We start from the raw sequence: 18,226 nt of genomic DNA on the forward strand, positions 1-18,226 counted from the left end.
GCTCCAGCCTGGGCAACAAAGGAGACCCTGTCTCATTTGGGAAAAAAAAAAAAAAAAAAGCCAATCTAGCCATATGCAGAAAGCTGAAACTGGATCCCTTCCTTACACCTCACACAAAAATTAACTCAAGACGGATTAAAGACTTAAATGTAAGATCTAAAACCATAAAAACCCTAGAAGAAAACCTAGGCAATACCATTCAGGACATAGGCATGGGCAAAGACTTCATGACTAAAAAACCAAAAGCAATGGCAACAAAAGCCAAAATAGAAATCTAATTAAACTAAAAAGCTTCTGCACAACAAAAGAAGCTATCATCAGAGTGAACAGGCAACCTACAGAATGCGAGAAAATTTTTGCAATCTATCCATCTGACAAAGGGCTAATATCCAGAATCTACAAAAAACTTAAACAAATTTACAAGAAAAAAAAACAAACAACCCCATCAAAAAGTGGGCAAAGGATATGAACAGACACTTCTCAAAAAAAGACATTTATGCAGCCAACAGACATATGAAAAAATGCTGATCATCACTGGTCATCAGAGAAATGCAAATCAAAACCACAGTGAGATACCGTCTCATGCCAGTTAGAATGGCAATCATTAAAAAGTCAGGAACAACAGATGCTGGAGAGGATGTGGAGAAATAGGAACACTTTTACACTGTTGGTGGGAGTGTAAATTAGTTCAACCGTTGTGGAAGACAGCGTGGTAATTCCTCAAAGATCTAGAACTAGAAATACCATTTGACCCAGCGATCCCATTACTGGGTATATACCCAAACGATTATAAATCATGTTACTATAAAGACACATGCACACGTATGTTTATTGGGCCACTATTCACAATAGCAAAGACTTGGAACCAACCCAAATGTCCATCACTGATAGACTGGATAAAGAAAATGTGGCACATATACACCATGGAATACTGTGCAGCCATAAAAAATGATGAGTTCATGTCCTTTGCAGGGACATGGATAAAGCTGGAAACCATCATTCTCAGCAAAATATAACAAGGACAAAAAACCAAACATCGCATGTTCTCACTCATAAGTAGGAGTTGAACAACGAGAACACATGGACACAGGGAAGGGAACATCACACACTGGGGCCTGTTGGGGGGTGGGGGGCTGGGGGAGGGATAGCATTAGGAGACATACCTAATGTAAATGATGGGTTGATGGGTGCAGCAAACCAACATGGCACATGTATACCTATGTAACAAACCTGCACATTGTGCATGTGTATCCTAGAACTTAAAGTATAATAATAATAATAAAAGTCAACCAAGGTTAGGATGTCAACATACGAATGTTGTGGGGAGACACAAATTAGCCTACAATATCCATTATTTGTAATGCCAGAAGTACCATTTCTAACCAATCACCACCCCCCTTTATTTTGCATATTGTTTGTTCTAAAAAGTGCCTGGTTTACATATATTAGTTATGCCCATTTACTTCCTCTCTTTGAAAGTGGATAGACCCACAGGTCTTAAAGTGGACTGAAGATGAGTTGAAAGCAAGTGGTGAATGAAGAAATGTCTAACCACCAAAGTATCAAGGAAGGAGATTTTACGCGAGAGTTCCGTTGCATGAGCTACCAGGGAAGGATGTGGCAGGAGTTGGCACTACAATGATCATCAACTCATTCACCCTTTGATGTGTTTCAGTGTATCTATTGGCAATATACATAATTTTTATCATAGATTTGTTCTTATACACGCTAGTTTCTGGAAGCTGAAGAATAAAGTAATACACTATAGTTACAGAAAATCAGAACCCCCGGGAGAACTGATCAATTATGAGGAGTGAGGACCAAACCAAAGAGATGGGCTTTGGCTTATTTTTGCGTCAGCTTTATTAAGGTATAATTGACAAATAAAAATTGTAGTCCGGGTGCAGTAGCTCACACCTGTAATCCCAGAACTTTGGGAGGCCCAGGGCTTGAGCCCAGGAATTCAAGACCAGCTTGGACAACACAGTGGGAACCCATCTCTACAAAAATTAAAAAACTAACCAGGTGTAGTGGTGTGTGCCTATAGTCCCAAGCTACTTGGGAGGCTGAGGTGGGAGGATCACTTGAGTCCAAGGTTGAGGCTTTAGCGAGCCATGATCACACCACTGCACTGCAGCCTGGGTGACAGAGTGAAGTCTTGTCTCAAGAAAAAAAAAAAAAGAATTAGAAAAACACGTTAAAAAATTGTATGCATTTAAGGTATACAACATGATGATATGATATGATATACATATACATTATGAAATAAGCACAATCAAGTTAGCATATCTCTCATTTCACATAATTAACATTTGTATGTATGGTGAGAACACTTAATATCTACTGTCTTAGCAAATTTCAAGTAGTATGTCAGATAATATTATTAACCATAGTCACCACAATGTACCTTAGATCCCCAGAACTCACTCATCTGTTAACTGAAAAAGCCAGACACAGTGAGATCAATACTGTAAGATCTCCCTCATATGCAGAATCTTTAAAAAGAGAGAGGAGAGATAGAGAGACAGAGACAGAGACAGAGATTGGCTTTTTAAATGGTTTCTGCCTCAGCGGGAGGCTTAAGATGCTGCTAAGCTGGCCTGGCTGCAGAACAGCAGAAGTAGACACACTATTAAAACTTTTCTTTGAGTAATTCTAATTGCGGCACAATTTACTCTCTTACCAGGAGTTTGTTGTGATTCTTTACACAGATTCTTAGAGTCTTTACACAGAAAATATATTTAAAAGCGGGGTGCCATGGCTCATGCCTGTAATTCCAGCAGTTTGGGAGCAAAAATTTAAGTGCTGGGATTACAGGCGTAAGACACTGTGCCTGGCCGGCAGTGAAGTTTTAAAACTGATGGAGAGGTATCTGCACCTTTTAATTTTTAAAAATTTCTTTTAAATGATGTTGCTGAATGTACATTTTAATATAACGCTATGTCTAAGGGAGGGTCTCAAAGTATCCAAATTTTGATACGAGATGGCAGAACTTCAGGGAGCCAGCAAGTGCAGGGCATGGGTTTCAGGTTTAGTTGATGAATAGTCTAGCTAACTGTTCATCGGCTAACCTGAAGCCCATGTTTCTTTCAACCCTTCTGATTGGGAGTGTTTCTAAACCGTATTATTCTTTTCTGCAACAGTAAATAGTGATTCTTTGGTGATCTGGGCTGTGTTTATAAATGTAATTTTTTATTGGTGAATACCCTAGAATTAGTTCTCACGTCAGATAAACTCACTTTTAGTTTCCATAATATCTTACAGTCGAAGTGGTTGATGAGAGTGCAGACGGTTCCCAGCTTACAGTGATTCGACTTATCATGCTGTAAAGGCAACACGCATTCAGTAGATAGCATACTTTGGGTACCCATAGGATGGCCAGGCAAGGTGGCTCATGCCTGCAATCCCAGCACTTTGGGAGGCCTAGGCAGGTGGATCACCTGAGGTCAGGTGTTCAAGACCAGCCTGGCATACATGGTGAAACACTGTCTCTACGAAATAAAAAAATTAGCTGGGCATGATGGTGGGCGCCTGTAATCCCAGCTACACGGGAGGCTGAGGCAGGAGAATCGCTTGAACCCGGGAGGCAGAAGTTGCAGTGAGCTGAGATTGCGCCATTGCACTCCAGCCTGGGCTTCAGAGCGAGACTCCATCTCAAAAAAAGGAAAGAAGAGAAAAAGAGTACCTATACAACCATTCTGTTTTTCTCTTTCAGTACAGTATTCAATAAATTACATGAGGTATTCGACACTTTATTATAAATAAGCTTTGTGTGAGATGATTTTGCCCAACTATAGACTAATGTAAATCTTCTGAACATGTTCAAGCTAGGCTAAGCTGTGATGTTTGCTAGGTTAGGTGTATTAAGTGCATTTTCACTTAGAATGTTTTGCATTTACAGTAAGTTTATCAGGACATAACCCCATTGTAAATTGAAGAGCATCTGTAAAGGAAGATGGCTAGATCCTAAGAAGACAGCTACCAGCTTTGTTTCTTCCTCTACTGGGAAACTTCGTGATTTCGAAGGGGAAGAAATGTTGATGGCAACTAGACTCCTTTTTTTTTGAGATGGAGTCTCGCTCTGTTGCCCAGGCTGGAGTGCAGTGGCACGATCTCAGCTCACTGCAACCTCTGCTCACTGCAACCTCCACCTCCCAGGTTTAAGCAGTTCTCCTGCCTCAGCCTCCCAGGTAGCTGGGATAATAGGCACGCACCACCCTGCCCAGCAAATTTTTTATTTTAGTAGAGATGGAGTTTCACCATGTTAGCCAGGCTGGTCTCGAACTCCTACCCTCAAATGATCTGCCCACCTCAACCTCTCAAAGGGCTGGGATTACAGGCATGAGCACTAAGCCTGGCTGAGCATAGACTTTTTAGGAAAGGCCAAGTGGTGGCAGCATCCAGTTGTACATGTAATTCTGCAGGAGAGATTTGCGATCTACAGCCTGGGATGACTCCCTATAGTCTAAGGTAACTGTGATTACAAGATGTGCCATTTTTTAATGTACCCTTAACAAAGAAAAAATTTTCTGATTAAATGATGACACAGTGCCTTCTTATGACATAGATTTTCAAAAATTTTATACTTACTGAAAGTATTCTTTTTTTTTTTCAAGAGACAGGGTTTTACTTTGTCAGCCTGGCTGGAGTGCAGTTGTGCAATCATAGTTCACTGTAACTTTGAACTCCTGGGCTCAATTGATCCTTTCACCTCAGCCTCTCAAGTAGCTAGGGCTGCAGGTACACAGCATCACGCTTGGCTAATTTTTAAATGTTTTGTAGAGATAGGGGTCTCAATGTGTTACTCAGGCTGGCCACAAACTCTTGACCTCAAGTAAGCTTCTCACGTCAACCTCTCCAAAGTGCTGGATTTATAGGCATGAACCACTGCACCTGGCCAAGTATTCTTTTAGACTTACTTATACATAGATTTTTTTCTTATTTCCCTTTTTTGGACATATATTTTTATAATATAACATTCTCTTACATTAACAGAGAAATGCAAGCAAAATTTTAGTTAAGGCATTTCTAAAACTTTATTTCAATTCTAAATCATGTTGTAATCTTAAAAAATATCAGGTAACCCACTCGGGTCCCCTTCTGCGCCGTGGGGGAAGCTTTGTCCTTTCGCTCTTCACAATAAACTTTGCTACCGCTAAAACCAAACCAAACAAAACAAAACAAAACAAAACAACAACAACAACAAAAATCATTGTAAAAGTCAGTTAAACTTAACATGTGAGATAATAACCATGCACACATCTCATCTAAAGTGATGACAATGTGAACAGTGCGATCAAGTTCTGATTTGCTCATGCAATGCACCTATGCCGTGACCACCACCTGGCCAGGACAATTAATTGTAAGAGTTCATTGACTCTAAAGCACATCCTTATTTCAGAGATTTAAAGATGTGGAAAAAAATGTGCATCTTGGTGCTAGAGAGGATGTGGAGAAATAGAAATGCTTTTTCACTGTTGGTGGGAGTGTAAATTAGTTCAACCATTGTGGAGGATGGTGTGGTGTTTCCTCAAGGATCTAGAACTAGAAATACCATTTGACCCAGCAATCTCATTACTGGATATATATCTACAGGATTATAAATCATTCTACTATAAAGACACATGCACACGTATGTTTACTGTGGCACTATTCACAATAGCAAAGACTTGGAACCAACCCAAATGTCCATCATTGATAGACTGGATAAAGAAAATGTGGCACATATACACCATGGAATACTATGCAGCCATAAAAAAGGATGAGTTCATGTCCTTTGCAGGGACATGGATGAAGCTGAAAACCATCATTCTCAGCAAACTATCACAAGAACAGAAAACCAAACACCACGTGTTCTCACTTATAAGTGGGAGTTGAACAATGAGAACACATGGACACAGGGAGGGAAACATCACACACTGGGGCCTGTCGGGGTGGGAGTGTAGAGGAGGGATGGCATTAGGAGAAATACCTAATGTAAGTGACAGGTTGATGGGTGCAGCAAACCACCATGGGACGCACATACCTATGTAACAAAACTGCATGTTCTGCACGTGTACCCCAGAACTTAAAGTATAATAACAATTTTTTAAAAAGTGCATCTTGGAATAAATGAAGTGTGGTGATTTGTTTTTTTGTTTGTTTTTTTTTTTTGAGACGGAGTCTCGCTCTGTCACCCAGGCTGTAGTGCAGTGGTGTGATCTCTGCTCACTGCAAGCTCCGCCTCCCGGGTTCACGGCATTCTCCCGCCTCAGCCTCCCGAGTAGCTGGGACTACAGGCGCCCGCCACCGCTCCTGGCTAATTTTTTGTATTTTTAGTAGAGATGGGGTTTCACCGTGCTAGCCAGGATGTTCTCGATCTCCTGACCTCGTGACCCACCCGCCTTGGCCTCCCAAAGTGCTGGGATTACAGGCGTGAGCCACTGCGCCCGGCCTGTTTCTTCCTTTCTCTTCTCCTCCTCTGGTTTAAGTAAATTCCTGATATTCGTTTTGCCATTTGTCTCCCTCAGATTAAAACTGAGTTGATCATGGTTGAAAAATTACATTTAGGTAGGGTTCAGGGTGTGCTGAGTAACATTTTACTGCATTTTTAAGTTAAATGTTCTTAAAACTTCTTTATTCATTCATAAAGATGCTTCAAAATGTGCTTTTAAAATCTACATGCGGTATGGTTTCATTGTATTATCTGAAAATGTCACTGGGAAATGATCAAAAAGATTCCCAAACTGAGGGGTTGAAAAATGCTATATTGGGCAATTACTGAATCTTCTGTAGTTTTTGAGTAAGATGGAACCCAATATATGTGAGTAGAAAATATTAGGATGTCTATCCTTAATAATACTATCTCCTCTGCTGCTCACAGTCTTATCAACTGATACAAAATTTTTTAATTAAAATTTTCAACCTTTGACATCAGAACATCATAGTTCATTAAAGTAGCCCTTTCCATTAATTCCAGAAACTGGACTCCAGTTAACCAGTAACTTCTGTATCAGTGACATAATTTCCTGCATAATTGTTACTTTGTAATGGTTAACTTCTCTCTTAGTTGTTCGCAGCAGGGGGTAGTTTTCTTACTTTCTTTTTTTTTCTTTTTTCTTTTTTTTTTTTTTTGAGACAGAGTTTCGCTCTTGTTGCCCAGGCTGGAGTGCAATGGTGCCATCTCGGCTCACCGCAACCTCTGCCTCCCAGGTTCAAGCAATTCTCCTGCCTTAGCCTCCTGAGTAGCTGGGATTACAGGCATGCGCCACCACGCCCAGGTAATTTTGTATTTTCAGTAGAGACGGGGTTTCTCTATGTTGGTCAGGCTGGTCTCCAACTCCCGACCTCAGGTGATCCCACTGCCTCGGCCTCCCAAAGTGCTGGGATTACAGGCATGAGCCACCACGTCCAGCCTAGGGGGTAGTTTTCTTTCATGAGTCTGCTATTTATTATAATTCACGGTGACTTAAGACATTTTACCCTATAATAAAACAAAAACCTCTGAGTAGTAAGAGATAGTACTGTTTGACCTCAGTAACTGTCCATGAACTAAAAAAAAATCCATGAAAGTTACTGACTAAAAAACTGATAGTCCAAACTGGACTATACCAGCAGTAGCCTTTTGATGAGATGGAGTCAGACACTTGGCCATCTAAACACAATTGTTGGTATTAAAGGATAGTGAGAGTCTTTTGAAGAGAAAAAAAAGAAAAGAACACTTTGTTCTGAGGTTGTGTAGAATTAAGGTCAGAGGAGAAATTTAGCCTGTCAGTAGTGTGAAAATACGAAAGAAGCCCCTGGAAAATTTGAAACAGGGTGAATCCAGTTTCATTTCATTGTTCTATTGCTCAAACCTTAAATTACAGAAAGATTAGCACAGTTTAGCAAAAGTAACAACAAAAAACCAGCAAACTCAGATGTACACTACTTAAATTTGCAGGCGGATCACCTGACGTCAAGAGTTCGAGACTAGCCTGGCTAACATAGTGAAACCCTGTCTCTTCTAAAAATACAAAAATTAGCTGGGCATGGCGGCGGGCGCCTGTAATCCCAGCTACTCATGAGGCTGAGGCAAGAGAATTGCTTGAACTCGGGAGGCAGAGGTTGCAGTGAGCCGGGATCACGCCATTGCATTCCGGCCTGAGTGACAGAGCAAGACTCCATCTCAAAACAAAAACAAAAAACAAACAACAACACACACACATGCACACGCGCACACACACACACACACACACACTTACTCCACTGCCATGTCTGGTAAACTGGATAAAGTCAGAATCTTTCCCAACCTTCTCAGAAAAGTGAAATCAAATTCTTCTCAAATCATTCTAGATGAGACATGTCTGGGCCTGGCTTCACATTGATCATGTAGGCAGAAGGCAGCAGAAAGTACAGAGGCATATCCTGTAGTGAACCGGGTTTCTAAATAGATAAAATGGTGAAATTTAATAAATGGTACACCATGTCTTACAAAGTTTTACTCTACTTAATTCTAGCTCCTAAAACTAAATTATGTTAAAGGCATTTCTCATGAAATTTGCTGTATCATTCTTGGCTGTTATCCAGAGCCAATTCAAGCATATTACAATATGAAGTGTGTGTACATTTATTTTTTAGCACAGACAAATGTACACTTGTTAAGATCCACTATCTTTACAAGCCAGAATCTCACATATTTTGACAGAAGTTAAATGCTTATAAAAAGAAAAAAATGGGCTGGACATGGTGGCTCATGCCTGTAATCCCGGCACTTTCTGAGGCTGAGGTGGGTGGATCACCTGAGGTCAGGAGCTTAAGGCCAGCCTGGCCAACATGGTGAAAACCCGTCTCTACTAAAAATACAAAAAATTAGCTGGGCATGGTGGTGGGCACCTGTAATCCCAGCTACTCCGCAGGCTGAGGCAGGAGAACTGCTTGAACCTGGGAGGCAGAGGTTGCAGTGAGCCGAGATTGCACCACTGCACTCCAGCCTGGGTGACAAGAGAGAAACTCCGTTTCAAAAAAAAAAAAGAAAAAGAAAAAAATGCTACCTTACATTCAACACCTTCTCAATATACCCATCAATCTTATATAAAGGTAGAGGCTGCACCAATTATCGACTGTCACCATATGCCACACATTTTCTTCAAAGTAGAGAATGTTAGTTTTAATACTTTTATTCTGAGAAATTATTTTAAAATAGCTATGTGATGCAGCAATCTTTCACCTTGAGGTACTATCTTACACTACTGATTTCAAAAACGGTAACTAAAAAAAAGAAATTCAGTGTCAGGCAGCATGAGCTTAGATTATAAGAAAGGAGATGTGTTCAGAGTACTGATGTATAATCTAGTTATATTTCTGATTTCTAGATAGGAATTAACTCTCTCTGACAATCTTATATTAAAATACAAGCACGTATTAAAATAGTTAAGAATAGCCGGGCGCGGTGGCTCACGCCTGTAATCCTAGCACTTTAGGAGGCCGAGGCGGGCGGATCACAAGGTCAGGAGATCGAGACCATCCTGGCTAACACGGTGAAACCCCGTCTCTACTAAAAATACAAAAATTAGCCGGGCGTGGCGGCGTGTGCCTGTAGTCCCAGCTACTCAGGAGGCTGAGGCAGGAGAATGGCGTGAATCCGGGAGGCGGAGCTTGCGATGAGCTGAGATCGTGCCACTGCACTCTAGCCTGGGTGACAGAGCGACACTCCGTCTCAAAAAAAAAAAAAAAAAAAAAGTTAAGAATAAACAAGCAAGCTTAGGAATAGTGCTCCCTCCTGTGGCCAAACTTCTTGAAAATCATGGGAAAAGGCATCTCCTGGAATCCTCAGATAGGTCATGGGCACAGACCTCAGAGAAGCCCACCTGCCATTGTAGGTGCTGTTTTTAAAAAGGAAAATGGGCCAGGGGGACTCATGCCTGCAGTCCCAGCACTTTGGAGCGGATCACAAGGTCAGGAGTTTGAGACCAGCCTGGCCAACGTGGTGAAACCCCATCTCTACTAATAATACAAAAATTAGCCAGGCATGGTGGCGGGTGCCTGTAATCCCAGCTGCTCAGGAAGCTGAGGCAGGAGAATCACTTGAGCCCAGGAGGTGGAGGTTGCAGTAAGCCGAGATCACACCATTGCACTCAGGCCTGGGCGACAGAGCAAGACTCCATCTCAAAAAAAAAAAAAAAAGGCTCACAAACTTGGGATTTCATTTTGTGGTAATGGACACAATAAAACAGAACACATTTGAAGTCATAAAAGCCTAAAGAAAAATAAATTTAACTTAGTGCTGGAGTCTACTAACCGTTTTACAAATTTTAATATCTACCATGTGTGAAGAAGATGTCTATGAACATTTAAAGGGATATAACTTCTAAAACAAAAGAAATGGTTTTGGGGAGGCCAGGTGCGGTGGTTCACGCCTGTAATCCCGGCACTCTGGGAGGCTGAGGTGGGCAGAACATTTGAGGTTAGGGGTTGGAGACCAGCCTGACCAACATGGTGAAATCCTATCTCTACTAAAAATACAAAAAACTAGCCAGGTGTGGTGGCACACACCTGTAATCTCAGCTACTCAGGAGGCTGAGGCACGAGACTCGCTTGAACCCAGGAGGCAGAGGTTGCAGTGAGACGAGATTGCACCACTTCACTCTAGCCTGAGTGGCAGAGTGAGACTCCATCTAAAAATTAAAAAAAGAAAAAGAAAAAAAAGAAATGGTATGGTCTTGGGGTTTGTGGATCCTACTCCTTATTATAAAACACAGTGGTTCTCAACCAGAACCACTCCGAAGATAATAGCAATGTCTAGACACATTTCTGGTTGTCACAACTCTGGGGAGGGGTGCTACTGGGACCTAGTGAGTAAAGGTCAGAAATACTGTTAAACATCCTGCAATGCACAGATCACCTCTCACCCCCACAAAGAATTATCTCGACCAAAATGTCAATAGAACTGAGGTTGAGAAATCCTGATATAAGAATATTCTACAATCATTTTCACATGCAATCTATAAGCCATAAACTTTATAAAGAGTATTTATTAAATTCAAAGTCAAATACATTTTCACTAAAACTCCAGCAATAAAATCAGAAATTCAGGAAGTATGATTCTCATGAACTCAGTCTCATGTCTGATTACATTCTTTTAGGCTATTTTGTCTTATGATATACTTACAATGTTTAGCCGTTGTCTTTCAAAGTAGAAAATACAGGCCACATGAGGTGGCTCACGCCTATAATCCCAGCACTTTGGGAGGCCGAGGCGGATGGATCACCTGAGGTCCGAAGTTCGAGACCAGCCTGACCAACATGGCAAAACCCTGTCTCTACTAAAAACCCCAAAATTAGCCAAGTGTGGTGGCACACGCCTGTAATCCCAGTACTCAGGAGGCTGAGGCGGGAGAATCATTTGAACCCGGGAGGCATAGGTTGCAGTGAGTGGAGATTGTGCCATTGCACTCCAGCCTGGGCAACAAGAGTAAAACTCCATCTCAAAAAAAAAAAGAAAATACATTTCAGCGTTTTGGTCGATAGGAAGCATGAGATATAAATTCATATATGTATTATTGTCCCGTGGAGAAATGCTAAGAGAGTAAAATTGTTTAAATTAACTCCAGGTGGGTCTAAATGTTTTCATTAGAAAATATGCCTGCTAGCAAAAGGTGCTTTGAGAGCAGGAGCAAAGACAGAACAGATTAACAGACACATTGTCCTCCCTCCAGCAACCAAGGAAAAGCAATTATTTTAGGACTGAGATCCCCAGCCTGGGATCCTTGTATCCTTAGGCTCGTGAAAATAAGAAGAGTCTGAAAGCTATTTTCACCATGTCAAAAATCATCTAATAACAGTGGAACATTTATCTACAATAAAATAGATTAGGCTCACTAAAATGAAAAAATCAGTGTGTAGACACTTACTACATGGAAGTTCATTTCATCTAATGTAACGTGGCCGGAATTTCTATACTCTCTACAAAAAAAAAAAGAATACAAACAGTTCTTTAGGTTTAAACAAAACGTTGCAAACTACTGGCCTGAAGAAACCAAGCCGTTAAGGTGAATAAGTGTGGAAAAGTAAAACCATAATACAATATTGCATCGACTTTGTTTCTCCAGTTTGCTACTTGCAGTCTTCATACAGTGCTTGGCATATGATTACAAATGCAAATATTCTGGCTTAAGCCAGAACTTGAAAAAGGAGTAGAACCTCCCCCAAGTTCAGAATGGTGGTGATGGCAGTCAGAAAGCCCCAAGGGAAACAGTAGAGGGACCATGAGACCAGACTTCTAAAACCTTGACAGAGAACCATCCTCCCACATCAAAGCTGAGGATCTGCATTGGTTTTTATGAAGGAGGCCCATGGGTTGTTTCATTATGGAACTTAATGAAAATTAGAGTGATGGTAACTTCTAACCCCTTTATTACATCCAGCCTAACCATCACTACTCCACCAACAGAGCCAAAAGCATTGTGGTCTTGGGGTAACTTTACTATTTTATTTGGGCTTACCACCAATTAGGTAATACAGATGGTCTCTGACTTATGGTGGTTTGACTGATGATTTTGCAACTTTATGATGCTGCCAAAGTGATACACAACCAGTAGAAACCATCCTTTGGATTTTGAATGTTGGTCTTTTCCTGGGCTTGTGCTGTGCTGTACAATATTCTCTCGTGAAGGTGGGCAGCAGAAATGAGTAGAGCTCCCAGTCAGCCAGGTGATCACCAGGATAAGCACCCAATACTCTACAGTGTACTGTGTTGTCCAGTGATTGTGCCCAACCCTAGGCTAATGCACGGGTTCTGAGAATGTTTAAGGTAGGCTAGGCTAAGCTATGATGTTTGGTAGATTAGATATATTAAATGCATTTTTGACTTATTATGTATATAGATATATCTCTAGTGACCAGGCGCAGTGGCTCACGCCTGTAATCCCAACACTTTGGGAGGCTGAGACAGGTGGATCACCTGAGCTCAGGAGTTTGAGACCAGTCTGGGCAACAGGATGAAACCTTGTCTCTACTAAAAATACAAAAAATTAGCCGGGTGTGGTGGCACATGCCTGTAATCCCAGCTACTTCAGAGGCTGAGGCAGAAGAATCACTTGAATCTAGGAGGTGGAGGTTGCAGTGAGCTGAGATCATGCTACTGTACTCCAGCCAGGGTGACACAGTGAGACTTTGTCTCAAAAAAACAAAACAAAAGATACATCTATAGATAGATATAGATATGTAGATATAGCTATAGATAGACATATAGAGATATAGAGATCGATAGACATATCTAAATGTGTGTATGTGTATCTATCTATCTATCTATCTATATATATATATATATGTATTTTTTGGGGGGTTTTTTTGAGACAGGACCTCGCTCTGTCACCCAGGCTGGAGTGCTGTGGTACAAGCTTGGCTCACTGCTTCCTCAGCTTCCTGGCCTCAAGGGATCCTCCCTCCTCAACCTCTTGAGTAGCTGAGACTACAGGCATGCCACCACACTCAGTAAATTTTATTTTTTATTTTTTGAAAAAGGGTCTCACTATGTTGCCCAAGCTGCTCTCAAACTCCTGGTCTCAAGTAATCCTCCCACCTCAGCCTTCCAAAGTTCTGGAATTACAGGAATAAGCCACTATGCCTGGCCAGATATTTTCCATTTACAATGGGTTTGTCTGGATGTAACTCCATCACAAATTGAGGAGCACCTGGACATACTAAGAGGTGACAAAGGGCCTGCCCTCCTCAATCTCCTTTGAGGGCTCCTCCTCCACCTCCGCGGTGTTGTTTGGTATGCCTTCGGGACTGTCCTGGGCCCCGTTCGCCTCTCTTTCCCTAGGGAATCCCCTGCGTTCCCATGGACTCCCTTATTATCTATATGCCAAAACTCCTACATTTCTATATCTAGCCTAGACTTACTTTCTTCCCAGGTCTAGACCAATGTACCCAACTGTTGTTTTTTGTTTTGTTTTGTTTTGTTTTTGTTTTTGTTTTTAATTTGCTTGTTTGTTTGAGATGGAGTCTTTCTCTGTTGCCCAGGCTGGAGTGTAGTGGCACGATCTCAGCTCACTGCAACCTCTGCCTTCCAGGTTCAAGCAATTCTCCTGCCTCAGCCTCCGGAGTAGCTAGGATTGCAGGTGCCTGCCACCATGCCCAGCTAATTTTTGCATTTTTTGTAGAGACAAGGTTTCCCCATGTTGGCCAGACTGGTCTCAAACTGCTGACCTCAACTGATCCACTCGCCTCGGCCTCTCAAAGTGCTAGGATTACAGATGTGAGCCACCATGCCCAGCCCAGCTGTTTATTCTGTTGGATATTTATGTGGCAATGTTGAACTCACCATGCTCAAAATGGAACTCCCGATCTAAACCATCACTTCCTCCAGGGTTCCCCGATTCAGCACACAGCATCATAATTCAGCATCTTGCTCCTGCTAGAATGATATAATAGGTTTCATCTTTATTTTCTGTTATGAACTGAATTGTGTCCTCCTAAAATCCATATGGTGAAACCCTAACCCCCAGTATCTCAGAATGTAACTGAATTTGGAGATAAGGCCTTTAAAGAGGTAAAGGCCTTATCTCCAAATGGGGTTAACTTTATTAGGGTGGGCAAAATGACTCTATTAGGGTGAGCCCTAATCCAATCTAACTGGTGTCCTTAAAAGAAGAGATTAGGACATGAAGAGATACCAGGGATGTATGCACAGAGAAAACCATGTGAGGACAGAGAGAGAATATTGACATCTACAAGCCGAGGAGAGAGGTCTCAAAAGAAACCAACCCTTGATTTTTTAACCTTGATCTTGGACTACTAACTCCCAGACCTGTAAGAAAATTAATTTATGTTGTTTATACCACCCAGTCTGTGATATTTTGTTATGGCAGCCCTAGCAACCTAATACATCTTCCTCTTATTAATCACCAAGTCCTACCCACTCTGCTTCCTAAATATCTCTTTAGTCTAACTTCACCATATCCATTGCACCTGCCCTATCCCAAGCACTGTCAAATATTTTATGGATGCCTGCTATATGCAGCCTTTCAAAGATCTCTCTGCTTTCACTCTCCCCTCTCTACAATCCAGCCTCCAAAAGGAGGCCAGAGCAATCATTTAAAAATGAATGTAGAATCTTTGCCCCTGGTTTAAAACCCTTCAAGAGTTCCCCATGTTTCAAAGAATGAAATCGAATCTCCTTGCCATGGCTGACAAAGCATGAGACCAGCATGACCTAGTCCCTGCCTACCCCTCTGGCCTTATCTAGAATCACTCCAGCTCCTCACCCACCTTGCTCCAGGCACAACTACCTCCAAAAGCACTAGTCAGCCCACACATTTTTCCCCCGGCTGGAAATTTTTCTTAGTTCCTCCTCTTCATCTGGCTCAGTGTGCCTCACACTGTGGATTAGGTTCCCATCCAGAACTGTTTCATCTCAGAAATGTTGCAGTATGAATATCCTACTCTGACCATAGCCTCCTTAAGGCTTTACACCCACGATGATTATATTCTCTCAGCAGACTCCTCCTGGCTGCTCTTCCTTCTCCACGCAATCAAGATTGTGTAACTGATCATCTGAAACCACTATGACTAGGACTTGGAACATGCAGGACTCATGGGGTGTAATCATAGAAGCCACTTTATTTTTGTCACTTGCAGTCCCTTTAATCTTGCTGAGTGGGGCTAGTCCTTCTCCTGCTTCTTGATAACTTGGGCAGGTTCCATGACTTTTCTGGTCCTTCAGTCCTGTGTTCTACTCTAGTAACTAAGTTACTCAACTCACTAACTTAAAACGTCCAGTCCATATGGTAATTTCAATTCAGTAATTTACAATGTAAGACCTAATATACTAATCAACACTTCAATCCTCATTCAAAGAAAGACTTGGCCCCTCTTTCCTTGTTGGGCTTGGAGAAATTTTGGTGTAGATAGAGATCCTGTGCCAGCTCCCCTATCCCTTGCTGCCACCTTTCTTACTCCATGGCTGCTGTTTCTGACTCTGCTGGGGTAGTAAGGCAAAGTAAGATGAACCAGAAGCTTTCATTGGAAGAAGGCATCATGCCCTCCAGGCGGGGCAGATATATTTTATTTTATTTTACTTTATGTTGTTTTTGAGACAGAGTTTCGCTCTTGTCGCCCAGGCTGGAGTACAGTGGCACGATCTTGTCTCACTGCAACCTCCACCTCCCGGGTTCAAGCAATTCTCCTGCCTCAGCCTCCCAAGTAGCTGGGATTACAGGCATACACCACCATACCCAGCTAATTTTGTATTTTTAGTAGAGACGGGATTTCACCATGTTGCCCAGGCTGGTCTCGAACTCTTGACCTCAGGTGATACACCCACCTCGGCCTCCCAAAGTGCTGGGATTACAGGCATGAGCCACCGTGCCCAGCTGGGGCAGATTTTAAAGTGGACTCTCCTTGTGCACAGGTTCACATTGTAAGGAGGTTCTCCAGAGGACTTCTCTTCCGCCCCCAACCCCAGGCCCATCTGGTTGCCATTCCCTTGATAAGGGCAGTGCCCCTTCGGATCACTTTGAGCTCTGCCCCTTCTTGCCTCTAAGGCCAGATTCCTCACTCCCTGATATGCTGCTCTTTGGGGAAGGATTCTTTTTAAAACAATCCCAGGCTGATATTCTTGTCACATCTGCACTTCAGGCTTTATGTACCTTTAGAGAAATCACAGTTACTTTCCTGATGCAAAGCGTCTATTGCTTGCTCAGGTGTGAGTCTATAAACTCTTCAAGCTCCTAGAGTGGGTCTTAAGAAGCTCCTCTCACTGGGCTTGAAGTTAGTGGGCAAGCACCTCCCTCTACACCTTCTTCCTGATAGTGGAGAGTGGGGAAGTGGGGATCAAGAAAGATAGCTTGTTAGCTCAATGTGCCATGAAGCCAAGAAGGTAAGGAAAGAGATTAAGAAATGTTGAGGCTAGATTGTTATTATATAGATGCAGGCATCTTCTGGGATTCTGCTATGGCTTGGGATAAAAGGGAAGACAGTGATCCAGGTGTGATACCCTGATGGGTTCTTCCTGCCTGCTGCACAGCCATAATCAATTCACTGAGACTGAGGCATTGCAGTAAAACAAGAGTTTAATTGATGCAAGGTCAGCCACACCAGAGATGAGGTTATTACTTGAACCAGTCTCCCTGAAGGCTCAGAGACTAGGGTTTTTATGGACAATTTGGTGGGCAGGGGGCTAAGGAACAGGTGCTGCTGATTGGTTGGGGATGAAATCACAGGGGCTGGAAAATGGTCCTCATGCACTGAGTTCTCCTCTAGGTGGAACCACAGGACAGGCTGAGTCATAAGTCATGAATTTGAGTGGGGTCAGTCTGAAAAACATCTCAAAGGGCCAATCTTAGGTTCTACAGTGATGATGTTATCTATAGGAGCAATTGAGAAAGCACAAATCTTGTGATCTCTGGCCACACGACTCCTGAACAGTAAGGGATTATAGAACATACGCCCACAGTTTAGCAGAACTCAGACTCCTTCCATAATCCTAATCTTGGGCCTTTCACTAGTCTCTTGAAGGTGGTTTCAGCCCCGAAACAAGCAGGAAGGGGGTAGTTTTAGGGTGGGACTATTATCCTTGCTTCAAAGTTAAGCTATAAACCAAATTCCTCCATGGTTAGTTTGGCCTATACCTAAGAACAACCAAGGACAGCTTGGAGGTCAGAAGCAAGATGGAGTCAACTACGTCAGATATCTCTTACTGTGATAATCTTTGCAAAGTGGTTTCACAGGTCCCTTTTCCTGTTACTCTATTAAAGCTGCTCCTATGAAGATCACCAATAAGTTCCATAGTGTCATGTCCAATATAGACAATTCTCATTTCTTATTTTACCCATCAGAAAATTTTGACATAACTTATCACTTCTTCATTCATGCAACAGTAGGGACCAAGAGAAACTTCCCCTTCAACCACTGAAAGTTTGCTAAAAAAATCAACTCACAAAAGGCAGATTGATTGGAGACAAGGCAAATTGTATAAATGTATACACAGGGAGAATCACAGGGTGATTACACAACCTCCAACAGGGTTAAGAAGCTTATATACCACTCTGGCAAAATAGGCTATGGGAGGGAGTAGAAGAGGAATTCTATGGAGGGGATTACTAGGGAGAATGAATGGATCAGGGAACAGAGATGAACATGAACATTACCCTGTCAAAGGGTGTGTTCAAGCATGGTTACATTCTTGGTTTTTCAGGGAGGAGAAGAGACAGTTGTTTCTTTTAATGGGTCTGGATCTTAGGTTAAAAAAAAATGTTAACTTCAT

General features: G+C 42.1%; 1 long non-coding RNA gene across 1 annotated transcript; it reads right to left on the minus strand.

Annotated features, from left to right (window-relative positions):
* Positions 1 to 8,228: 8,228 nt before the first annotated feature.
* LOC129534264 (uncharacterized) lies at positions 8,229 to 18,226 on the minus strand. Its single transcript, XR_008680785.1, has 3 exons — positions 18,111 to 18,226; positions 14,285 to 14,377; positions 8,229 to 8,403 (listed from the first exon to the last, which is right to left on the minus strand). It is a non-coding gene; the product is annotated as an uncharacterized lncRNA (long non-coding RNA).

The sequence above is a fragment of the Gorilla gorilla genome, chromosome 5 (genome assembly GCF_029281585.2).
Source record: "Gorilla gorilla gorilla isolate KB3781 chromosome 5, NHGRI_mGorGor1-v2.1_pri, whole genome shotgun sequence".
NCBI lineage: Eukaryota > Metazoa > Chordata > Mammalia > Primates > Hominidae > Gorilla > Gorilla gorilla.